This window comes from Podarcis erhardii (genome assembly GCF_964252035.2).
Source record: "Podarcis erhardii genome assembly, chromosome: 5".
Classification (NCBI taxonomy): domain Eukaryota; kingdom Metazoa; phylum Chordata; class Lepidosauria; order Squamata; family Lacertidae; genus Podarcis; species Podarcis erhardii.
In genome coordinates this window covers 20502363-20528907 of record NC_138509.1, presented here as the reverse complement: position 1 = coordinate 20528907, position 26545 = coordinate 20502363, and the positions used below count along the sequence as shown (strand labels likewise).

Genomic DNA, 26545 nt, shown 5'->3' with positions numbered 1-26545 from the left:
GAACAGTTTTCCTTTCTCCATGAGAGTCATGTGATCACCCAGTAATGTCCAAAAACTGCTTCATTCCCAGCGGGTTGTTGTCTTATCAGATCGTCACTCCCCAGCTAAAATTTGAAACTGTCAGCTCCTCAGCATAACAACAGTGTTACCTGCTTATAATTCATTTTTTCGCTACTGCCATTTTGACAAATACCTCAAAGCAGAAGGACGCAATGTATATATTATCTCCTCAGCAGGCATGCAAAGTTCCATTAGCTTCAGCAGAAGGGGAAATAAACATACTTATGGAAGGAAAATATACACTGAATAAATAGGGCTAGACTGGCCAGTAAATTCCACAAAAAGCAGAGTTTTGAGGTGGAGGTTCCCCCTCAGGCAAAATTTTGAGAGAATAAAAATTACCTTCAATAAGACTGACAAAATTTCTAAGATATCCTGTACTTGGAGAACCCACAGGAAATAAATAACATGGAACCTTTACCATCAACCTCTCACCAGAACTTTCTATGTTTACCGGCAGCTGGTAAAGAAACTGCCAGCAGAAGAACACCGGTAGTTGGTCCGAGGCTCGAATTGCCACTGGGTTTTGTCTAACTCAAAATGTTTGCAGATTCCTCCTTGGCAAAACCACCTGAGCAGTTTCAAGGGGCGAGAGAAGCATTTTGATGAAACTAACAACATTTCTCAGGAGGGCTCTGCAAGTCTGCACAGTCTTTTTACTAGAGGGGAGAAAGAGCGAGAGCGAGAGAGGTTTAAATGATGAGGATTAAATTACTTCATCAGCCTCCTTCTGTCCTAGGGTTGGGAAAGATAACATATGCTATTATATTTTGTCATTCATTAGTCTGCCTTAATGACTGCACAAGCAGAAATCCCATTTTTTCTAACCGCTGGATACCTACTAACTTCTGACAAATGTTCTTAGCATGGGTCATAAATTCTGGGGGTGTGGAAGGGGTTGTGCTCCCCCACCCTTCTTTCATATATTGAATTCTAAACATATTGTGTTTATTATGCATTAAGTCCATCCAGCTGGAGCATTAAATATCATATCATACACAGTTTTACTTTGGGTGGTGGTATTGTTTCTTCCAGAAGATTTGAACTGTTGTCATTTCAGACAATATTCTGATACTGACTATGGACAATTATTTCTATGGAACAACAATAACAACTTCCCCCTTTCACTGGCATTAGCCTTGAGGCAGCATAGATCACTAGACACCTGTTCTAATATATTGAAGGAAGCGGGGAGAAGCCTCATCGCAGAGAGCAGGAGCGGAATTTGGTAATATGGCACCTTGAGTGAAGACAACCCTCTCCTCTTATTTTCACAGCAATTCATTTTGGTACAGTTGCCCTATTGTCAGCAGAGACTCTTGCCCAGTTACTGGGACCGCACTGCATCTCAAAGGGATTTATAAAAGTACACATTTTGGTATGCTTGCTTGGTAATCCTTAACCAGGTTTCTTGCCAGCATTTTTGTAGGAAATCAGCCGTGTGTTTGAGTCACTTTGTCTGCTAGGAACAGAAATAAGGCAAAGCAATGCAAATCTGCACAGTCTTCAGTCACCAAATTTACAGCAAATTGCTTGTTGATAACTCATCACTATTCTGGAGGCAACAAATTGCAGAGCTTTAGAAGTCAAGGTTGCTGAAGAAAATGGTCTTAATAATAATCACAAATGGAAGCACAATCTGGGAGAGCATGAGATAATCAGCATTGTACTGGGTGAGGCAGACAACTTGCATATATTTAATAGACATGCTTCAGTAGATTGGAAACAAGGAAATAAAACAAGCTGCTATAATCACTCCCAAGTCAGACTGGAAACCTAAATGTGATAGACCAAAACTGCATATATGAGAAAAGATAAGAGCTCCTGCCCAAAAGCTAATGATGCCTGTTTATTTTGCAACTCAAACCATGGTGCAGATCACAGAATCTAGTTCCAGGATTTAATTTGGCCAATCAGACTTCAGAAATCTTCATCTTTCATTGTAAAATGAGCAAATTTCTAGCCATAATGAATTCTAGCAGCTTCCAAAGCTCTGAAATGTCAGGAAAGAGAATAGGGCTTCAAATCACTGGGAGTGGAGATATATATATTCACTCTACAAACCATAGTCTCGGTTCCTTCTTACCAACTGCAGGCCCTAATTCCATACCTATTCTTCCATCCACAATTCCAGAAATAAAACAATGAGATGCCTTGTAGATTGCAGGAAAGCAGCAGGAACTGAAGGAACTGAACAGTTGACGCACATGAAAGCATCAGAACGCCTCACAGATTATCTTGAACAGGTCAATGGAGGGGTGTCAGGCAGGATTTCATCAAGTGACACCACACCACCACCAGAGATCTGGATAAATAAAGGGATCCACAGGGACACCTGCCTAGAACATGACTGGATCTAGACACATCAAAGAAGTGATTCAGCTAAACGCATTGTAAACTTCATAATGGGAAATCCCACTGGTGAAAGATGAGACTTCGCAGTGCCATCTGGTGTCAGTGTTATAACTCATATAAAGCACTTTTTCTTTACTAATGTAACTGAGTCCCATGTCTCCTTCCTTGCACCAACAGGCAAGAGCCGATTATGTGATAATCTTGACCAGGCATAGGCAAAGTCAGCCCTCCAGATGTTTTGAGACTACAATTCCCATCATCCCTGACCACTGGTCCTGTTAGCTAGAGAAGATGGGAGTTGTAGTCCCAAAACATCTGGATGGCTGAGTTTGCCTATGCCTGCTCTTGACCCTTGACCTTTCAGATCAGGTTGGCTTGCTGAACTGTACAATGCAGGGACACAATTTTACTAAGTATGGATGGTCTCTGCCACACCTGTACTGGAAACAGGTCCAACAATAAGGGAGGGCTTTGCCAAAGCTTCTGCCAATGTCCACTCATTTACATGTTTTTTAAATATTACATTTACCTTTCTGCCAACGCAATTAAGGCACTAGTAGACCTGATACAAAAGGGGGGAAATGGAGGGGAAAAGGAATATAATGCAGAAGCAACTCCGCTACCAATTCATACATAAAGTGAGACTAGCATAATACGAGAGTAAGGAAAACCTTAGTAACAGGAGTTTTGCTGAGAGATAAACAGAAAGACACAGCAGGGCCTACCAAACATCACTTGCCTACCCCTACGGCAGTAACTAGCAGATTACCAGAGTACCCCAAAACAGCATCTGATGGGACTTCTTCATCTCCCTAAACAAAAGGATTAGCATTAGTAAAAACCGAAAAGAGGTAACCAGCCCAATTTAAGCCAGCAGCACCCTTGATTCACTTGCCAATCAGATTAAAGTGAAAAGCGCCTTGGAACGAGAAAGGCCAGCCTGCCACTAATAAGATAGAAAGTGCTAAGCCAATAATCCTCCCACTAGAAAGGCTAATCTCAAAAGAAGAAAAAGAAAAAGAAAGGGAACAGCATGCCCCACTGTTCGTTGCATCACAGCCACCACTCCCTCCTGCTAATGATTCTCCATTAGTCCAAATGCAAACCTCAAAGGGACCGCCGTTAAACAACATTGAAAAGAGACTGCCCTAAATAGTTGTGCAGAAGGAAGAATTTTGGTGGTGTAAGAAAATCTATACCTGCTAAAATTCCCTCTCGCTACACAGCTATTAATGATGTTGGAGACCTCAACTCCTTTACAGCTAGTCACTATAAACATACACAGAGATTGACCTGACATTTAACAAAAACTGGTTTTATTTATACAGCACCTGTCAATAAGTATGAGTGTCTGAGTGGGAGCACTGCTACTCTTCACAGATTTCATTTTTACTGTTTTGCAATAAATCAGGCCTGCACAACTTCTGACCCATCAAGCTTATTGCGGACCCTCCCCCAGCTATGCTTTGTGGCCTGCCAGGGTCTTGATCAAGTAGATCACATGAACCTAACACACAAAAGGCACACTATTATGTCCCTGTAATGGGGGGCGGGGAAAGAGGGTGGGTGTCAAACACTTAGGCATCCACAGGGAACAGGAAGTGGCCTACATTCAACTTACTGAGTCAGAAATTCGGCGAGCCTGCAGTGAATTGAGATGTCTGTGGAATTCTTTAGGTCTGTATCCAATGGTACAGTTCCGCAGGTGAAGGGACGTCTAGACGGGCAATGAAACTTTCTCTTCATCTTCTGGCCCTTCCTGCACCCCCTGAGCCTCAGAATCGGCTCTGAAGTGTTGTGGGGCCATACAAAAATTTGGTCCTGCACAGATGGGGATGGGCAGAAAATGGAAGCCCTGTTGCTCCAGTGGAACCCATGGACCAGATACAACCCACGGACCAGAGATTGCCAAACTGGCACTCATGGGCACCAGGCTATTGGCCCTTGTGTGCTTGGGGTTGTTTTATGGGTGTGTGTGGATTTTTAGAAATAGCAGGCACTTCCTTCACCCATGGAGGGCATTTTCTGAATGTGTGTGTGAGAGAGAGAGGTGCACTTGGCCAATGAGAGGGGGGCAGTGTTTGTTTGGTCTGTGTGTATGTGTAGTAAGTGAGATGGAGGGAAAGATGCATTTGGACAGAGAGAAGGGGAGCAAAGTGTGGTGGGGGGTGTTTGTGGTGGGGGGGTTCTTTTTCTGGCTCTGGAGATTGTTCCTTGTTATTAGATAGCAGCACCCTTGTTGCTGGAGGCAGGTAATCAGTAATTTGTGAACACTATTAGGACCATCTGTGCATAGGTAACTTCTTAGAAGAAGCATGTGTTTTTTGGGGATGGGGTGAGGGGAGGGCAGGAATAAGTACCATATTTTTCGCTCTATAGGACACATTTTTCCCCTCCAAAAATTAAGGGGAAATGTGTGTGTGTCCTATGGAGCAAATGCAGGCTCCTTGGCTTCAGCGATAGCAACGCGAAGCCTCCAAAGTGCAGAGGGAGCACTCCCTCCACACTCCGGAGGCTTCACACTGCTTTCACTGAAGTCTGGAGAGCGAGAGGGGTCGGTGCGCACCGACCCCTCTTGCTCTCCAGGCTGCAAAGATAGCCGTCTGAAGCCTCCAGAGCGCAGCGGGAACTCGCGCTGCGCTGCGAAGGCTTAAGGGATAGCCGCCTGAAGCCTCCAGAGGGCAGCAGGATGTCCCGCTGCGCTCTGGAGGCTTCGGGTTCCTTTTGCTGAAGCCAGGAGAGCAAGACTCTCCTGGCTTCAGCAGAGAGGGAGAGCTGCGCAGCGCCCCTTCAGCAAAGCGGGAGGAGAAATGGAAGGGGCTCCATTTCGCCTGCCGCTTCACTGAAGGGGCGCTGAGCAGAGAGGGGGAGATATTTTTTTTCTTGTTCTCCCCCTCTAAAACAAGGTGTGCCTATGGTCAGGTGTGTCCTATAGAACGAAAAATATGGTACTCTCTCTATTTTTATGTTATGCCATGCCCCCTGCCATGTCAACCCTTTCGTGCATGGCACTGAGAGAACTTTCTCAAAATCTGAAATGTGCCCATTCGTCCAAATTGGTTGGTGACTACTGCTGTAGATTGTATATTTTAATCTTTTACAAAAGACATAACCAAATATGGTTGTTGTCAAGCATAAGCAGATGTCGGCAACAGACAGAGCTATGTACGCTTTGTGAAAATATAAAAACAAAATAGGTATTCTGTGTCAAGATTATTCAAATTCTGCACCAAGAAAAGCTTGATTCTGTAACATGTATTGTGCAAATTTGCATGTTTTCTCTTTTAAAAAATAATTTATTCTGGCATTGTTAGTGAGTGGAGCAAAGAAATGTGCAGCTGCTCTGATATTTTGTAAAACATTACCCTTACACTTCAGCTCATATCTTAGAAGAAGCTGGATTCTGTGCTCAGCGCTGCATTCTGTGGATTGCTGTGCTCCTACAGAACTGTGGCAATACATTCACCTTGGCAATAGGCATATAAGTCAATGGATGTGATCACAGACATACAAACACTCTGAGGCTGATAAAGGTCAAGGAACACATCTCCATTGGGGGCCCCAATGTCACACCTTCAGATATGTGTCTCTGTTGCAAGAGTTATAGCTTGTCTATAGACTTAGCTGTTATGTGCTACCTAAGCATCTTTTGCATGGCAGGGAAAAGGGCAATTATTCATTTTCCTAGAAAAGGAAGGCTATAGAGACTTCACTGATAACTACTAGTTTGAAAGTTCCGTTCTTTGCTCTACATAAAGTTTTAGCACTGTGTTATATTGGCTCTTTTTATAAGCTGATAGCAAGATTTGCACGGCCTCCATTTGCTAGAAGGTGGAAATATGATCAGTGCCCAAAGATCTGCTCTTTATAGCACCTCTAAGAATCTATGTGATCATTATGTGCTAAAAGACTAAAGCCAAGAAATGTGAATTAATCGTCGATATTTCATACCTCTGAGTCATTCATTTCACCAGCCTCTCAAGCAGCAGCAGACTTGCTCACTATTAGCTGTCAGCTGTGATCTGGAAACCCTTTTATTTACAGGTTATTGCAAAATGAATTTGTTTGCTCTTTATGTTCCCTGAGCAGATTTGAAAGTTAATTATAAAGGGGGAGAAGAAGAACTAAAGCAAGTGAAACAATAATTCAATGTATGTTGAACAAGGGAAGACCGTTTGACAAATGCCGGTTTTCCTGCAAACTATGGTGTATTAGCATAACAAGCACAGCAAAACCCAGGCAGCATCTGCCAGGGCTTATAAATCATGTTTATAATGGGAGATAATGCAGAAGAAGTTCCTTGGTTCACTTCAGAAAACGTACAATACTGAGTCTAAATCCTGCTTCCTAATTCTGGCTGTGTTTGTCCTAGTGCTTTCGCACACATATATGCTGTCAGCTATAATGAGCCCATCATATGCAATGTATTTAGTTACTTGTAAAACTTAAACCCCTCCCTTCCAATGCATATGCATTGCTCAGGGCAGCTTACAGCCATTACAAACTAAACAATCCCCTTAAAGAAATCAAACAGCAGCATGAGAGCAGACACAAGCTCCAATGGAAAACTTCCAAAATGAATCCACTCCCAGCAATGATTTTGCCACAACAGGAAAGCTTTGGCCATTATTCAGAAACTTCCTATGAAGTGAACGCTCAACAGGGAGCAGTATCTAATCACAGCTCCCTGTGTGATACACATGTTTACCAGGTTTGAGTTTTTAGATCCCCAGGTTTGGTACTAAAATTGCACTTTAAGAATGCAGTTCTCTGTTTGGGAGACTCAGGTCAAATAAGTGGGATAAAGATAACCTTACAGAGCTATCCTAAGAGGAGCCGGGGAGATGTGGCATGGCAGATTTCAGCTCCTTTTGGCCATGGCAGAAGGTGGGGGCAATGGCCACAGCAGCAAGGCAAAAGCGCCTGGGGTACAATGCAGAGGCAGTCCGAGGTGTGGCCTGTGGAAAGCAAGTGTGACTTGAAGAGAATTTTGAAGGCCCGATAAGGAAGCTTGGAGGACCACTTTTGGCCCACAGGTCTCATGTTCCCCATCCCTGCTCTTAAAATAAATAAATGGTTGTCACAATCACACTTCACATTTTTAAGCAAACAGTAAAACCGTAGCAGGTATTTCACACATGTCATCGCTGCTCAGCTCTAGTCACAAGTGACTAGTCTCTTAATAATCAGGAGACGATTATTACTTGTCCCCCTTTGACATTTGTGCCAATGTGAGGATGCGCACCTACCAGTCATTAGGACATTCAGCAAGCTCAGTACAGTCAAGCAAGTTGTAAGCAAGAAGAGCAGAGGAATGGACACAGTCTCACCTGAGCACTGTGAGATATTTCTAGAAGTGAGCGCTTCTAGAAGTGCAGATCAGAGTGGAAAAGAGGGTGGCAGGCAGAAGTGGCTGCCAAGACCTGCCCCAAACTTCCCCCAGGACTGTCTTAAACTCTCCAAAATAGATGCTGCCATCACCACCACCCCACAGATCCCCTGGCATGCCTGCTTACACATGGTTCTGATTTGGGTATCATTTTCGCTATTCCTGCAGATGCTGCTATCCTGCCACATGTAAAATTGGTAGGTGGTCTTGGGGGTAAAAAATAAATTAAAAAAAAGCTTGGAGGACCAGAACTGGCCTATGGACCAATTGTTTGGCATCCCTACTTAAGCAGAAGTGCCTTCCTACCTCAGGTTGATGCCAAGAATTGAATTTGGGTTGTCTTAAATGCACAGTGTGTGCTGTACCACTGAGCTATGGCCGCTTGCCTGTGTGTAGTTGATCTTCCAAGTTCAACCCTAGAGCTAGCTGGGAAGATACAGAATTGAAACCCTGAAAGGCAGAATTCTGTCTGTGGTATGCCACATTTTTCAGGCCTGGGGTGAAATTTCCAAATGTTTATTAGCTGAAAAGCGGTTGCAGATGGAGTTAATTACTGGAGACCAAAGCTAGGAGGCATGTAAATGCCGGAGAGTATCAGTTGCCAATATCTTTCTAATGGAATGATGTTTGATGTTATTACTACTGTTCTGATTCATTTCAGGTCATTTTAGTAAAGACCACAGAAATAGTGTGCATTTATATATGGGTTAAATGGAACTTCCTACACACAGGTTACGTGCTCATGATCTTCAGCTCCCTAAGTTGAGTGCCAAACTGAAAAACTTACTTTTTTTTCTAAATATTTTCAGTGATGCTGAAAAATGCAATTGTTGGTCATAATTTCAGTACTCCTTGCAAAGATGTTTGCTTCTTCATTTGCACTGCCATCATTTTTTAACCCAAATGGCATCAACACATAGCCAAATCTGATTGGCTTTGCAGTTTAATAAGTGTTATAAATGTATTTTATGCACAACAACCCCAAAAACCTTTGAACTCAACACCTCCTGGGAAAATGGGTTAGCATCTTCATTCTGAGTCTTAGCAGCGCAGAGCAAAACACTCAGGGACAAAAAGAAAAAACTCATCTTGTGAAGGAGTAAGTAACTGTCATGCCTTGCCAGATGTGGTCTTGCTCACTGTTCCACAATTCCCAAATCAGCACTTGCTATTAATCAAATGTTATAACAAGCTGCCTGCAACAGCACTCTGCAACCATGATTAATTAGCCAAAAGCTTCTAAAGGGAGCAAAGTCACTTATTCACAAAGTGAAGTGAAGTCTCAAGGCTAGGAAATTACAGATTCCAAGTGTAGGGATGCAACATGGCTGTTGCTCACTTGCTTGCGCCTGGCCCCAGTCGAGGAGATGTGTCAGGCAAATTAAGCATAGCTCTTGTTCTGCACAGCAAGAAGGACTGTAGGGAGACAACATAACATCAGATAAGCAATGAACCGTGTTATCACTAGGTTCCCTGAGGCAATTCTTCTTGCTGGCAGTGTTTAGGAGCAAGACTTAATGGCGTCATACTCCACTGTATTGGGCCAAATCTTTTGCTGACCCCAAACCGATTTCCTTATACCAACTAACTAGGGGGGAATGGGTGAAAATCGTTACAGTAATGGGCAAATGGATTATGGCCCAAGTTGCTCTTATGAAGCACAAACGAAAGGGTCAAAGATTTGCAAGGCATTATGATAGAGTTTGCCACTCAAACTCATTTGAAGCAAAACACTGTGATGCATTTGCAGCTTCCTGCTGGGGCAAGAAGAGATCTGAGGAATTCTGAGAGAAGCCAGAATTGATTTCAACAAGGCTAAGGAAACTTCCTCCAGGGCATTTTGCACATCTTTGTTTTAGGCAGCATTCAGTGACAAACTAAAGTGTGAGGTGAACCTGCTGGCTCTTGCTCAGCAAAACACGAGAGATTTTGAGGAATGCTCAAAAGAGCATCAGCTGAAGTTTATCAATTGGATTTCATGTAAAATGTAACAGTCTCCATATGAATTGTTGCCTCATTTGAAACAAACTCTTAAAATGCTCTCAGTGCTGTTCTCACCAAGGACTGGTTCACATAACCATGTTTTAAAATGGCAGATTCACCATTTCAACTGCAGGGCAGTTTGAAGTTTAGACTGTGGAGAGGAGGTCAGGGCTGCCCTCCATGGAAAATAGCTGTCTTCCTTGCTTCTGACTCCTCATTCTGAGATTTAATTCCTTCCCTGTAGAACATAGCCCTATGTAGGAATCCAATATGGGGAAAGCAGCTGCTTTCAAGCTTTTGTGAGCACTTGAACTGAAAGCTTGCAAAACCCTCGTGCCTTTGCACAAACACACAGTTGAACTGCTCACAAAGGCTCAACTGCTTTCAGGCCAAGCAGCAGTGGGATGTTGTGGGCTGCTAGATCCTGCAAACCCTCTTGTCTTTTCAGTCTGAAGCAGTTCATAGAAACGTCCCTGAAAGGCTGCACTCTCCATATTGTTACAAAAGTTGGATGCCACCCTCACTCTCTGCAAGGCTCCAGGGGGTTCCAGGTGCTCCCCAGGGTCTGTGTTCCATTGGAGAACTGAGATACTGTCATAGCTTTAAGAAATATGGTTTATTCACCTATTTACACTTTCAGTCTCCATGGAGAGAGTCCAGATCTTACAGCAGGGTCATTTCAAGAGGGGCTTGTCCCCCACAGCTGTGCAGCCATGGAGTCCAAGGCATTTGTCCCAGCCAGCCTTCAGCCAGCCTGCCCAAGATGGATCCTAGTCTTCCCTTCTTCTACCCAGCACACCTTGCAAACAGACTCTCTTTTGCTGTCACCTCGCACCCAATTACCCTGGCAACCTTCCAAATCTCCAGTTTCCATTCATACCTCAGGGCACAGGGGAAGGACAATTCTCTTGTATTGCCAATGGCTTTGTATTGTTTCATAATAGTCCTAAGCTTGACCAGGTCATTTTGCGTATGCAAGCTCAGGAATTCCTCTGCAGTTTGTATTTCTCCCTTCACATCCCAGATAATCAAAATCCTTCCAATTGTTAATTACTAGGGTTTAGGGAAACCTCACCCCAAAAGATAACACCATTTTGCAGCCTATCAAGACCTCAGTAAATACTGTTTTGGGAGGTTGCATTTGTTTGGTGGGTCACAATTTATTCAGATGTGACATAACCCGAGAGGGTGGTTCTACACTGGTGCTTTCAGAAATGTGCTTGGCAGTTTTCTCCTACCACCCAGCTCAAGATGATGAGCAGACTGCTTAGGAAGACTGATAAGCAGAACAGCAGGGGAGTTGAAAATAAGGAATTTCACTGGCAGAGTCCGTCTGTGTATGCATGTGGGACGCTCTCTCCTAGCCAGCCAGCCAGCCTTCACAATTTGCTGTCATCTCCTCACCTGAATAGTTACCCAGAGGTAACATCCTCACTCCCCATGATAATCCAGTTGGCAATACACTGGCCCATTTTACATAGAGAGGTACTAATTAGCCAGGGATTCAGAATTCACTGCTCTGCTTACCACTTGAAAGGGAAACCAAAAAGACTATAATATGTTCAAATTCCAATTTCAGTCCCACTTGCCTTCAGTTAGTTGCCAAGCAACTTGGGGCGGGCGGGGGGGGAGAACCACGCTTTTCAATCAGGAATGAAATAATTCACATATAATAATAATAAATCTCTGCAAATTGTGAAAATGGTCCTCTTTCAAAATAAGTGTGTGGGGTCCCCCCCCCTCCACAGCTTTCCCGGGGTTTGTGAAAACTGCATAATAAGCTTGTTGCTAGGTGAGTCATGGCTTTAGGTAAAAGGCACAAATACTTTTGATGAGGTATACAGTATGCCAGAGTAGTCGGCTTCTTGTCAAGTGGTCTCCCCGTTGCCTTGGTAAATGCTAATGTTAAAATAATATGGAGAAAGGCAACAATGAAGAGGGCTAAACCATGAGAATTCTCAAAGGCAATTTTCAGGGTTACACTCCAATCTCTGAAAAAAATTAAAGAACCTTCCTGGAGGATTGATTACTCAGAACTTTGCCCAGCCATAGGCAAATAGAACATAGGTCACTGCTATAATCTGGACACAGGCTGGACCGTTCACAAGACCTTAGCTTACCTGAAAATGTTAACCTAGGCTGAACAACTGGGTTGCATAACTCCATCCTCAGTCAAAAGCATTTATTTTTTAAAACAACAACAACAATGGCTGAACACAATGATAACTGGCGTCCACATTTTTATTTAAAATATACTGCATCCCCAGTCCCACCCATGGAAGAAGCTAGAGAGTGGAATGGAATCACCCACAACCAGAGAACAGGCCATGGATGCCAGGCAAAATCTACCACTATTGGTGTTTTGGACTCTACTACTGGTTAGTCTACAGACCAGTACGAAACTGGCTTACTGGCAACTCTGCAGGAGGAAGAACTTGTATCTTAGGATTTGCATCCTGGACAGTCAGAAATGAGTGAGCCTCTGTTACCAGTGTAGAATATCAAACACGGGGGCTTCTACTTCAAACGTTGTCTGCTAAGCCTGGCGTCACATCACAGTCCACTCTTGTTCCATCTCCTGTGTCACTGACAGCACATTACTGGTACAACATGTGAATCATTCTGCTCTCCATTTTAAAAAGACTACTAATAACTCGAGGGTGGGCACAGGTAGAACCAAATCAGGCAGAGCCAGGGCAGAAGCAGGTTCCATGGAGAGCCTGAAGGAGCCTGGAAGATTAATGGTAGGGGGAGAACCCAGCAAATTATTGATGGGCCTGGATGAAACCTGACAAAATCTGGATTTTATTGGTTCTAGTGTTGCTTACCTGACAGAACAAGGTAAATCAAAAGATAGAAGGAGGTCAGTCTAATAAAACAAACAGCTGGCTGGAAAACTGAATTGACAGTGGTAAACAATGTCAAGATTAAGGAAAGTCTGGGGTGAGGGTGGAAGACCAGATTTTTGTGCCTTATATTGCATTCACTGGCCATACTTGCTGATCTGTCTATCTCTCTCTTTCTTGCAAATAAACATAAAAATAAGGAGGCTCTGTACATAAATCCTAAGTAAAGGAGAAGAAAATATAAGAGGGTTACCGTATCATCAAATAAATGATGTGGTAAAATTGGGGGGGGGGGGTTGACCCAAAGTTCACAGTTTGAAAAAGATTGTTGACAGTACAGTGGTACCTCGGGTTACATACGCTTCAGGTTACATACACTTCAGGTTACAGACCTCGCTAACCCAGAAATAATACCTCGGATTAAGAACTTTTTTTTCAGGATGAGAACAGAAATCACGTGGCGGCGGCGTGGCCAATCAGTTCCTTGTAGATGATGTTCATTTGGCCCCAAAAAGGAAAAACCCAGTGGGGGTTCAATCTGGTGGGGAAATCACATGCTCAGATATGTTCTTCAAATAAAAGAAATAGTTGCAGAGTAGCAAATAACTGTAGTAACAATTCATAGAACTTTACTGATGTATAAGAATGGATAAGAAATGGAAGAAAGGAGAAATCACAAAAGAAGAGCATTCACAAGTTGCAGGGAGAAGGTCAGGCGGGCCAAAGTTCAGAATGAATTCAGGTTTGGAAGAGTTAAAAACAATTTAAAAGACTCCGAGACTCTGTCTATAATATTTGAGACTACCTGGAGAACGGGTAAGGTCCCTGCAGATTGTCCCCATCTTCCAAACAGAGTGTGTGGGGGGTGGGTGGGATCCAGGTAACTACTAACCAGTCAGCTTGACATTGATACTTGGAAAGGTCCAAGAACAGGTAATTAAATGGTTGGTCTGCATGCACTTGGAAAGGGATGCTATGGTCACTAAGAATCAGAATGGGTTTCTCAAAAAGAAGACATGCCAGATGAATTAAACCATCTATAGCTTTTTAAACCGGGGTGGTATTTTTTTTGTTTTTACTATGGTATGTGTTTTCATATTGTAAACTGCATGGTGAGCCATGGATGAAGGGTGGTATAGAAATTTAATTAATTAATTAATGACGCTACCCTTCAAACCATTCAGCTGCCTACTACATTACAAGTTCAAATCCATCGCCACACCCTGGGGCATAACGAAAGCTAAGAAAGAGCTGCCTAATGTAAAGAAGGCCGCTGTTTTACGAGAGGCGAACCACTCCAATAAGTCCTGTTGAAAAGGCTGAAGTGCTTGGTAAGAGAAAAATCAGAAGGAAAAGAAAGAGTGGCCCCTTTGCTGGTGTTAAGTCAAACAAAACACAAACAGAGCCATACCACCTGTGACCGAAATTACTTGTTAAGCATATTGCAAATCTCAAATGCAGAGAAAGCTTGTCACCGTGTTTTGCTCACCTTCATATATTTTGATCCATTTTATCCTTTTCATCATTCAGTACAGAAACAATAAGCAACTCAAATAGACCATAAAAATATTCTTTCATTGCCCCCACCAGCATTCTATTCCACCCCACCCCTTCTCAGCATGCTCCCCTCAGAGTGCTGTGGTTTTGATGTACTTTTGCCTTGTTCAATTCATCATCCCGGAAACTTAGTGCCTTTTACAGATCTCTAGGGCTGCTGTTCTATCAAAGCTGTAATAGAAGGGAAGGTGGCAGTGAAAGAAACTTCTTGATGAATTCAAGATATTTACTTTTCAAAGTCACTCCAGAGCAGCAGTCAGTGCAACGGCTGATAGATGGGAGAGCTGCCACAATAGATTGCAGTCTATCTGGGATTCCTAGAATTCCCATGCAGTAAATTTCAGGGAAAATGAATCTTACTTCTATAGGGGCACATGAGAAAAAAGACTAGTTACAGGGTGCGTTACAGGTTGCATGGCACACACAGCCCTGTCCTCCAATAGAAAGGTACTGCAAGGGGGCTCAGGGAAAATATCCTACTGCCACTCAGCATTACTGCCTGAGGCAGTTGCCTCACTTTGCTTAATGGTAGGGCCAGTCCTGAAAAGTCAACTTGAACAACAAATTAATTCAAGCAACTCTGTGCAGCAAAGCAACAATCAATAAGTGAGTTATCATCTGTTGATTTATGCTCTCTTCTGTCTCCATGTGGCCCTTTACTATCAGTGATTTCAGCCTATAGGACAAATAAATAAATTCTATTAAAAGAAAAGAAAAACCACCTATATATATATATTTTTAAAAAGCTTCACAAAATATAAGGCAATTCATCCCAAGGCACCACAGCTCAGGGACAGAGCAGATACTTTGTATGCAGAATCTCACAGGTTCTATCTCTGCCAGCTCCAACAAAAAGGTCTCAGCAGAGCTATTAAGACCCCTTCTTGAGACCCTGAACAGGTATTTCCAGTTAGATGAGACTAGTCTGGTGCCATCCACATTTTTTGGACTACAGCTCTGATCATCCCTGATCATTGGTCATGCTGGCTGGTGTTGATGGAACTCAACAGTAAGGTAGCTTCATTTCATAGAAACATAGAGCTGGAAGGGACCATAAGGGTCATCTAAGTTCAACGCCCTGCAATGCAGGAATCATTTGCCCAATATGGGGCTCAACCCCACAGCCCTGAGATTATGAGTCTCATGCTCTTACCAACTGAACTATCACAACGTAGCTCTCTATGTGCATACCCAGCTTTCTTCCAAGCACACCTAGAGGGGGCAGTTCAAGCCCTGATTTTCTCACAAACTAGTAGCAGAATCTACAAAACACACTTTCAAGCAGATCTGGAAAGCCACCCCAAGAAGGGCAGGGAAAAGTCATGCTATGGATGGCATGGTATCCTACCTACAACAGGAACAAGTGTTCCCAATGCCCTGAGGAGACACTGCAACTAAAAAACCACAAACACTCATCCAAAACATGAGTGCCAACAACTGTAGTTCAAACAACCCCCACAGAGCACCAACAGACATCAAAGTGATAGTGCTATGTTTCACAGCAATTAGGACCTGGCAGCTGTCATTCAAACTTCTGCCACCTCATTATTGAACTACAGCAATGTATTTGGGGTGAGGGGGCTGCCCTTGAAAGAGTTTTGGAAAGTTGATCTGGGGCAGAACATAGCAGATGGACTTCTTTTTTGTTTTGTGTCTTGTTTTTAATTTTCTGTTATTATATCTATGATCTTTCTCCTTCTAAATTGATTTGGATAAAATTATTTTGAGAGAGAGAAATATATACCCCATTGCTGGGACCACAGCAGCTTACTGGAGATAGAGCTCAGCAAGCAAACAATGGGATAGTATGAACCACAGAATATGAAGGTAGACTGGAATGCTGAGTAGCTTGCCCTCATATAACCAGGCTGCCAGAGAGCAACCCTTAAATGAATGAGTGCAAAACCTCTGGCTTAAGTGATTTGTGGCACACATCTTTCATCTACTCTCCCAATTGTAACAGGGTTTGGGTTTTTTACAGGGTTTTTGTTTTTTGTTTGTAAAGCAGAAGTAATTCAAACCTGATTAGTTTCTTCATCGTTTTTGTAGGAAACTGTGATGTTGGAATATATTAGCAATCAAAGTTCAGGCTAATCACAGTTCTTCCCATTTAGAGGTTATTTGTATTCAATCAAATTTGCACCTGGAAGCCTTTGCACAGAGTGCTCTTATGTGCTGGGTCTTACATGCCATCAAGGCAATAAATAGTAATATGGGCAGATGCGTTATTATATTGTATTTAGCCAGTAAAGAGACAGTGCTAACATACGGTATGTATAAAATGGGTTGGTTCACTGAATGTTATAACTGGGAATATATCTATAAATGCTCAGCTAAGACATAGCAAACTCAGCCCAATAAAACATGCTTTACTGGGCCAAGGATGAGATTTCACTAGCATACTTCCTTCTTCTCAGTCCTTACCCCATGTGCTGTAATGCAGAACTTCCAGGGTTTGTTGATTGGGAAACTATGGTTAAATCTCCACCCCAAACCATGAGTTGATCCATTCAAAAGGGGTGGAAGGAGCAGAGAGGGATGGGAAAGGACAATGGAAATTTACTTGTAATGTGTATCCTTTGAAGTTTTTTTCCTGTTGTTGCGTGTTCAGACCCAGAGACCTCCCCGCTAAATAAAGACACATTTGACTCAAATTTTAGTTTTGGTTTTTGGCAGAATTTAGGCCACAACTTTATTGATTACAGAAAGTGAGTGGTTGCATAGGCTCTGGTTCGACTAGCTCCCTGCACCGTTGCAGGCAGCGCTGACCCAGGGCACCAGCATAGGTCAGCCAAGGGTGAACACCTGGGTAGGCAAGAAGCTGGGAACAGCCTATGTTCACACCCCAGATGCTTCCCCCAAACTCAGACATGGGCACAACCCCCTCTCGGGGGTTGACCAAATCAGTTGCGTCCCTGGATTCCTTTAACGGAATATCTTTCACATAGGGATGGCAAGACTATTCTCCCACCCCTATCACATGAACCAGTGCCTATCCACAACCTTACAAGTTGTGAGAATTTGCTACGTGGCAGGCGAAACCAAATGGCAACAGCCAATCAGCCAAGTGGGGAAATTCCTGCTGTGCCCCTGTCCCAACGACACACGACGGCATAGCAAGGTCAAGTGCAAAAAATGCCCTAAAAGTAGGCAGAGGTGGGTGGGTGGGTGTTCCGAATGCATGAGCCAAAGGAGGAAGCTCTGGGTCACGTGCATGGGTTTATATAGGTCCCTTCATCCGTTAGGACTGCACCCTATTGGCCAGATTAAACCCAACATTGAGGGACCTACCAATCGGGTATTGAGGCTATCCAATCTTACCCACCCACAACATAGGAGGTCGGTCTCCAGGTCTCACCACAACACATGCCCTCTTTTAGGGAGGACACAATGAAAAGAAAAGCAAGGCACACATACAGAATAGATGAGGCAAAGCCTAAGAGAGTGTGTTTGTGCGTCAGCTAGTTAATTATTATGTTAAAATGTGTATAGCAAAGAGCCAGATTTTTAAAAGACCATATGTTTAGACTGTTAAAAAAAATAGAATATCCACAGGAGTTGATTTTTAAGTTATTAAAAAGATGACATATAGCAATTGAGTTAAATAACTCAATTAGCACTGAAGAACACCCAAGCGATAATCAGCCTTAGCACTCTCCCTTTGTCTTAAGTTTAGGGTAATAAATAATGCCCGACTAAGAAACATTTAAAAGAATTGTGCTTATAATGCATACTCCAAGGGGAATATGAGAACTTTTGCTATCATTCACCAAGTGTTTTTATATCCATATGCATATTAATGCCTTTTTAATTAATACACAGAAATAAACAACTCCTTAATGAAGATAAGAGTTGTCTAACGATAAAACCAAGAATACAAACAGAATACAAAAAAACTAATTTACATTTAGAGAGACTATTTTTCATTTAAAAGTGCAGAACTCCCATCTACAAGAAATGTCCAGAAACTAGTGATAGAGGTTCCAATTTGTATTAAAGTCTCAAAGCCAACCAAGGGCAATGAACCCCTTTTTTGGGGGGGGGGGGTGTTAAGATTTTATTTATTTATTTATTCATGATACATTATGGGGGAAAAGATGTAAATAAACAAAAACAGCTACAAAATGCAAAGCTAAAATATGGGGTCCTCTTTTAAAGGTTGTTCTTAACCCTTACAACCCACAGAAGGTAACAGTCCCTCCCAGGTCTTATCTGGGATCTTTCCTTTCTCCTCCCAGCCCCCCACCCGGGGAGACCAATGTTTCTCTGCCTTCTACCCCAGGCCCTCCATCAACCATCTACCACCCCCATGAATGTACAATCCCTGGACCCTAATAAAGGCCCCAAGTAGAGGACATCAATGAAGAAAGAAAGGGGAGGAAGAAAAGAAAAGGAAGAGAGAAAGAGAAGCAAGAAGAAAAAAGAGAAAGGAAAAAAGGAAAGGAAAACAAACAAGAAACAATAAAGAACAAGGTCTTCCGATTTTCCATCTGCCAGTTACATAAAACCAAGGTCAGTGAACAGCCTGGCCCTGGAAATACCACTGACATCAGTGATAAAGAAGCTAGAACTGTCCCTGGTCCTGAAGTAAGGGTTACAACAAAAGAATAAAAATTTATCAAAACAGATAGGAGCAACCTTGGGGCAGGCTGAGCCAAGCAGAGGCCTCAGAGATCAAACACATCCAAGGGACAATTCTGAGTTACTTCTTAGTCTTGTTCTCTCAACATTAAATTGGGGGATGAGGACAAGGGAGTTTTCTAGCCTCTGACCACTTTCTGGAACTGATGAGTGCTGTTCAGTACAAAATGAGTGGCCTGATCCATAAGACAAAACTTAACTCCCTGCCACTGCAGTGTATCTGGGGCTATAAAGAATGGTCATGTGATCACAGTGAGCAGGCAAGTATATATGGGATAAGGAGAGGTCTCAGATGATCTGGCCCTAAGTTATTTAATTATATAATAGTAAGACCTTAAATTTGGCTCAGTAGCATATTGGCAGCCGGCGCATTTCCCTCAGCACTAGTGTTACATGCTGATGGATGGCAACCTTGGCCACAAGCTGTAAATAACCAAATAGATTCTCATAAATATATTAAAGAATAGACAGTACGCTGCAACACATTTTGACCAGGCATGTGCAAAACCCCTCTCAGAAATTGCATTCATTTTATCAAAACTGTTTTGGTTCCTCTAAAATTCCTCAGATGCTTCTCCTGAGGAGCAGCCAATAGGCTTACTTCTAATTTCACCTAAGGCACAACTGTGATGGCAATAATTGTGTGAATGATATCAGCTCTTCGTTAGGGAAAGCCTTTGTTCAACAGTTTCCACTTACTGTACTTTCGCTGAGACATCTATATTCTGCAACATATTGTCTCTGCAAGCATCACATCTGCCCATTGATTCCTTTCTGCTTTTGAAGAACCTGTAAGAAACATCACGAAAGCCTCTTAAATAGAACAAATGTAAGAAAACATTTTCTTATTCAAACAATGTAGGTTATCTTACTTCAACCTATTTAGAAGTCTAGTCACACAAAATGGCGGGTGGATTAGCAGAAGACAAAACATATTTATCAAGCATTGAAATCATACAGTACCAGTGAGAAGTTGCAAAGCAAGCACACTAATTCTATGGAGCTAAGCAAAGAATGTGAACAATTTGTCCTGAATACTTGTTAAGATATTTTTTAGAATTCCTCCTCAGTTTTCACAAGCTTAGGATTTTCCTTTCTGTGAATATTTTATTGGAAATCAGCTATTAACAGAGCACTGGGAGGACAAGTTCAAGCAAACAGTGAACCCAGTCAGTCTACTGGGAACTGACTACGTGCAAATTGGGCCCAGGCCCAATTCTGGCTGCTGAAAACCAGCCAGGAGAAGCTTGGTCTTTTGACACCTGGCGTTATCAACACCTTTACTCCAAAGGAAAGGGTGCTAGACAGCAGCTGCTCACACTTGAAACATGCACTAATCTTTCTTTTATGGAAAGATGATTGCATATCTGAAAACTGCAGGGGCCTGGATGAGGGCAACCAAATTAAAGCCAAATCCAGGTGAATTAATGAATTAATTAATTTTAGGAGAATTGAAATAACCATCAATGGCAAAGAGGTAGGATCAGAAAGCTTTTCCTCTTACTGCAACATTGCATTTAGAATTGCAGGTTAGAATGGTGGCCAGGAATGAGAAACAGGCAAACATAACCACTTTGAAGTTGTTTTTTTTACCATCCAGCGGTATATAATTTTTATGAAATCAATAAATGATGACTAAATAAATAATCCATAATCTCATGGATAAGTTTCCTGTGATACTATATTCATGACTAACTTCGAAGACAGTTTGGAGGCTGCTGCACTTTTTGCAGCACTAACTCCCTGAATTCCGACTTCCTAAGTGAATACACCTTGCTTGGGGTTTCAGGCACAATGCAAAGTTCTGGGTTCAATAGACAAGGTCCTAAATGCTATCATAAGCCACTCCTTCCATGGGAACATATTAAACTGCCTTACGCTGAGTCAGACCAATGGGTCCTCTAGTTTGGCCATGTCAACACTGACTGGCAATGGCTCTCCAACATTTCAGACACGAGTGCCAGCCCTCTCCTTTAAAAATATTATTACCACTTGTAACTTCCTGGATGGATCGTGTTAGTACCCTAAATAACGAAATAAACAACACTAATGACTATAATAAGGTCACTCGTGTGAGCATGTAAATAAACTGGCACAGGGACACTTCAAATGGTTTGTAGCTTCCCTGGAATTGCATGGGGTTATTGACAGCTGTAAGACCAGGCTGAAATTGCATGGAAGCATCAGACGTGTGAGCTAGCGCCTCCATGTCAAAGCCACATGCATGACCAGCACACAATAATAGCAGCCACACTCATACCTGACACCAGGTGGAGGCATCATTTGATATATCCAGTGTATCTCCAGCAGGGACAGCCCAGGCATTAGGCAAGGTGAAGCTATTGCTTCGGGCAGCATAGCTGACTTTGTACTGAATTGCACCACAGGAGAAGGTGGGAGGGTCAAGCTGCAGAAATCTCCGGGCCTTTTTTCAGCTGGAGCTTGCTAGAACTCAGCTCTGGCACCTCTCAGGTGGACACCATTGTCATTATAAGAGAACAAGGGAAGCGTTTGTGGTGAGTTCCGGCACCTCTTTTTCTGGAAAAATAGCACTGCTCAGGAACAATTTCAATGATCTCAAAGTTTCAGCTTCAAATGAAAATGACAGGTGCTTTGCCAAAACAGAACCTCCCAAATTCCCTGTGAATTTTGCTTTTGCTGAAATTAGGTAGCAACCTGAGAGGAGACTATTATTTCCCTATTGAACGTACACCAGGGGTGGTGAGGGAGACGTGTGCCAAACCAGTAACAGCAGCACCAATTTGACCAGCTCTAGTTTGTCAGTTGATTCCGAAAAGCATTCTATTGACAAAGCGCTGTGCATAAATGAATGTTGATGTTAACAATAATAGCAGAAAAGCAATCATTATGCATTGTTCTCGTGCAGTGAACCGACTGACTTCTGCAGAGACATCTTTTGTGATGTATTTTACAGAGTTCAGAGGGGGGCAAGAACTTAATCACATTCACCAGAATGCACCTTTCCCCATCTTCCTTTTCCCAGAAACAAATGAAACCCACATCTTCGTACATATATTTTATTTTATTTTGCCTGCCACTGCTTTGCCATCCCCCCCCCAACAAAAAAAACCACAAGTACCAATCTTCTATTAATGGTTTACTAAGCAGTTTACAATGGATTGGTTCGATCTTTGCCTACAAAAGCATACCACAAACTTATTTTAGAGGCCAAAAGCACCCAAATACCACTTTATTTCCTTAGATGAATCTGAATTTGGTTTAAGCAAAACATCTTCATGAACCATGGTTTGAAGTTGTCTTGTTTCAAACCACCTTTAGTTTCAGTAAAACTCAATTTGTAACAGCAGAAAATACAGATACATAGGAAGTTTCGCACAACGTTCTAAAAAGGGCATTTCAGCAAACTACTTCCTTATGTTCTTCTCAACAACACATGGAGACTTTTTGTTCTCAAGAGCTTTCCCCAGCTATTGCTGTCAAGTTCCTTAGTTATTGGTTGTAATGGCGGTTTAACTTAAATATTTATGGTATGCACATTTCATTGTTGTTCTTAGCTTTTAATTTTTAATTTTCATTGCCAATTGCTTTGAGTATTTTTATAAACACAATGTGTTTTTCTAAATATGCATCAGTTTTCAAGAGGGAGAGCAACTACAAAACACAATGCATACATTTGAGACAAATATGTGTGGCTCAATGTTGAACTGTACGCATGGCTGGGAAATAATGAGGGGATATTCAAGGTAACTGCAGGATGCAAACATTTGACAGCCAGATGAAAAGAGCAGCAATCATAGTTCCTGTTGGGGATGTATGGAAAAATACGGCCATGCAAACAAAAGATACCCTAAGGTAGTTCTAGCTAGGCCACTAACCAGCATTGGCACAGCAGGGCAGACACAAACCTTGGCAAGACTTTTGAAAAAAAAAGTTCCCTAGTAGTGTTCCAGTTCAAAGACTATGGCTTGCTGAATCACAGCTGTGTGTCTGTCTATGTGGTTCAGAGGAGCTGCAGATTGCCTGCAAATGCCTATAACCCGCTGCCAAAAATCCAACTGCAAAAGTCATAATGGGAAGAAGTGAAACCAAAGTAGAGCCACAGAGATGTTTTTCTGAGATGATCAGCAAAATAAACATGCTACTTTTCCATGTCCAGGAATCTTGGTTTGTGTGAGGGAGAATTCTATCATGTGAACCCATACCTGTTCTCTGAAGTGGTTACTATCAAGAGATAGGTTTACCACCTCTGCAAGAACTAGATTTCTGATTTTAAAGGCTTATCCACATTTGAGCAGAATTTAGCTGTCAATCCACCTCCCCTCCCCATTTGAATTAAACCAGAGAAGTTTACATCTGCATTTATTTGGATTTACGATTAGCTACATTTGTCTTTTCCATTCGTACCAACAGGCATTCCCTTTTGCATTTCCCCCTGCCTTCTAATTTGGTGATTTTATTACACCCACTAGTGCTGAGTTGCACCTAACATTGGGGGGAGGGGCTGGTGCCATGCACACAGTGAGTGCATTGCATATGTGACGACTGTTGCATTGCCGTCCTCCCAATGCAACATTTGCCCACCAGGCTGTGTTGGTCCAGGTAACCTCTCCTGATGGGAGACACAGTGTGGCCAGGAGCAACATCACGCCAAACTGTGCAGCATCTCCCAATTAGTGAAATCCAGCTTTCCACCTCCCCACACCCTGGTGTTGTCATTAATAACACTTTGGAGACATCTGGTTGACCTTTTCAGAGACTGTTTTGAGGTCTAGATATCGGCACCGAGCCTAATATGTATCTGGTGGGTCCACTGAGCCTGGTATGTAGCTTTGATGTGATTCAGATTTGGTACAAATCTGGCCAATTTGATTCAGGATTTAGACATGGCCCTACTCTAGAGAAAGCCTGTTGTAATTAATATACTTTTATGAATTTTGATTGGTCTGATCCATTGCACAATGTTTACTCACTTATTTAAGGGCTTTACCACTCTTTGAAATGGTTTTATATGTTGCTCTTATAGTTTGCAGTTACAACTGCAAAAGTTTTGAATGGCGTTTTTATTCATTTAAAATTATTCAGTTATTGGTGTTATTTCATTTTATTAAATGGAAGCTGCTATGGATGTAAATTGTTTACAAAAGGGGGGATATATTAACTGATTAAACACACCAAATTAGGCTGGGCTGGTTAAATAACCAAAGCTGCAACGTTCAGTTTGATGCTGGTCGCTAATGTCAAATTCAGCCTATAGTAAGACATTGAATAATTGGTAGGTTTCTGTTATTCCTCACCCTCCTCTCCTCCTCAAAAATAAATAAATGACCACACATCTAACCTTCTCTGTCTTGGCATCTTACGTTGACAGACCTAGACTGACAGCTGGAGTCTTCTAAAGAATTGTTTCCAGAAATGTGCAGAGGGATTAGAAGGTTATCCCAGTGCTATTAATGGTGCTTTTGCCATAATGCTGGCTTTCTCAAGTCTGAGCTGTCAGTTAACAAGGGTACAAGCACTTACTTAAGGGGGTTTCCTGCATGGCAATGCACTTAACTTTAGTACATTACTTGCTAAGCTTATCATAGGTTCAAAGCCGCCACCTCAGACGTGAACTGAGCAAACTCCTAATTAACAAACTGATGGTGAGGTTTCTTGCCTCCTCCTCATTTTCTCAACGCAAGTACAACTCTCATGAAATTAGTGCATCATAATCGGTGCGCAAGCACAGAAAGAGGGAATTACTGAAAGCACTTGGCTGGCTCCTTCAACCTGATCCCAGGGCAGAGGTACTGAATTGCACCCCAGATTGAGTGGACCTGGTGTCACATCACGTGCCTGATGTCATGCACCCAGCGCATGCATCATCAGGAGGAGACCAAGCATGGAGCCCAGCATGGTGTGCCTTCAGTGGCCAGTGACTGCTCCTCTCATGCTCAGAAGGAGCCTGTGCTGCACTTCCCTCAGTGAGGGAACTGCCAGAAGGCCCTTGGCGCACTGGATCTCAGTGAACGATGGGGGTGGAGACGCTCCTTCAGGTATGCAGGACCAAGGTATCTTAACCCGAGGTACCACTGTACATATACAAAAGCCAATCACAGTGGTAACCAAATTGTACTATGATATTGTCAACAGCAGGGGGGGGGGGGACAAACACTGTTCATCCCAAGGGCCTCATTTCCTTCAATCCAATAGCTGAAATCTTCCATGCGCCAAATGCCAATGATTCTTAGGGTTGGAGGCAGAAGTGGGCAGAACAACACATGCAGGTTTGGACTTTGTACAGTAGACACTCACGTACACCTCTCTATTCTCCATCCACGAGGTATGTTTGGTGTGAAGGTGTGATGATGTGTGGGGACAGCACTAAGCACCAGTCAGAGTTTTGGAGGGCAGATCAGCAGTATAGCTTCTTCCACTATAGCCTAGGGGTGGGCAGCATCCAGACACACAACCTGCCACCTGCATTCTGACAAGGCATGGCTCAGCATAAGAAAAGCACATCCAGCGAGACTGTCGATCATGTGTTTCAGCTTTGTCTTAAGCGCACAGTTCGCATATAAACGGAATGTAAGGAAACATCAAGCCGCAACAATTTCTGCGAGAAAACTCATCAAGCAAAATGTTTAGGCTAAGCTGTGACAAATTTCTCTCTGACGAGCATTTTCCAGACCAATAAATTTAGCCTTCCAGGTTGAACCGTGCTCACAGAGTGCAACAAGACAAATGGGAAAGAAAAGCCACGATGACTATAAACATTTTAAAAAGAAGAAAAGAAAATAGACAAATGATGAAAACCGTCTTGAAGATTTCACGTCCTCTTATGATTTACTAAGAGCAGCTGTCGAAAAACATTTGCATAGATGACAGTAATGGGGACTTGTAATTTGAAGCTAGAAACCATTTGTAGCGTGTCACTTCTGATTTCACTGAATAGAGGCTATAGCCATGTATTTCTAGGGGCAAAGCCTTTGCAGTCCGTTCTACAATGCAAATTGGAAAGGGAATTCCTTATTATAAATCTGCCATCAGACTGAAGCAGTTTACTGCAATACAAGAACTAATGTGTGTTTGCTCAACCTGCATTAGCAGCTATCAATACCCACCAGGGCCAGCTTGACCATTGCAGCACAGAATCATAGACTTGCAGAGTAGGAAGGGACCATGAGGGTCATCTAGTCCAGCCCCCTGCAATACAAGAATCTTTTGCCCAATGTGGGTCTCGAACTCACATCCTAGAGATTAAGAGTCTCATGCTCTACCAGCTGAGCTATCCACATCTTGGGCAATGTGTTGCAGGGTGGCAAACATTGTGTTGGCAAACATGGGCTTCCAAACAGAGGTTTGCTGAGATAATGTGAATACAGGGGTGAGGCGGTGCTTGTACAGAAGAAAGATGTGAAGGGGTTTTTCACCCTTCCTTGCAAGTGCCCCCCGCCACAATTTTCCTTCAGCATGGCTTATTTCCTACTTCAGAGCTTGGCCCAGAACTCATGGGTTCTGAGAGGAAACCCAGTAAGATGAGTGGGGTATAAATAATAAAATTATTACTATTATTTTTTATTATTAGGTGTAAGCAAAATATAATAAAATAATAATAATAATAATAATAATAATAATAATAATAATAATAATAATAATTTATTTATACCCCGCCCATCTGGCTGGGTTTCCTCAGCCACACTGGGCAGCTTCCAGAACACTAAAATACAATAGTCTATTAAACATTAAAAGC

General features: G+C 42.6%; 1 protein-coding gene and 1 long non-coding RNA gene across 2 annotated transcripts in view; one reads left to right on the top strand and one right to left on the bottom strand.

Moving 5' to 3' along the window:
- Positions 1–26545, top strand: part of RASGEF1A (RasGEF domain family member 1A) — a 223333-nt gene that overhangs the window by 67718 nt on the left and 129070 nt on the right. The window lies entirely within an intron of this gene.
- LOC309341660 overlaps positions 1–26545 on the bottom strand; it is a 150237-nt gene that overhangs the window by 36553 nt on the left and 87139 nt on the right. The window contains exon 3 of the long non-coding RNA XR_014156509.1: positions 19536–19620. This is a non-coding gene — a long non-coding RNA (uncharacterized lncRNA). The remainder of the gene's footprint in view (positions 1–19535; positions 19621–26545) is intronic.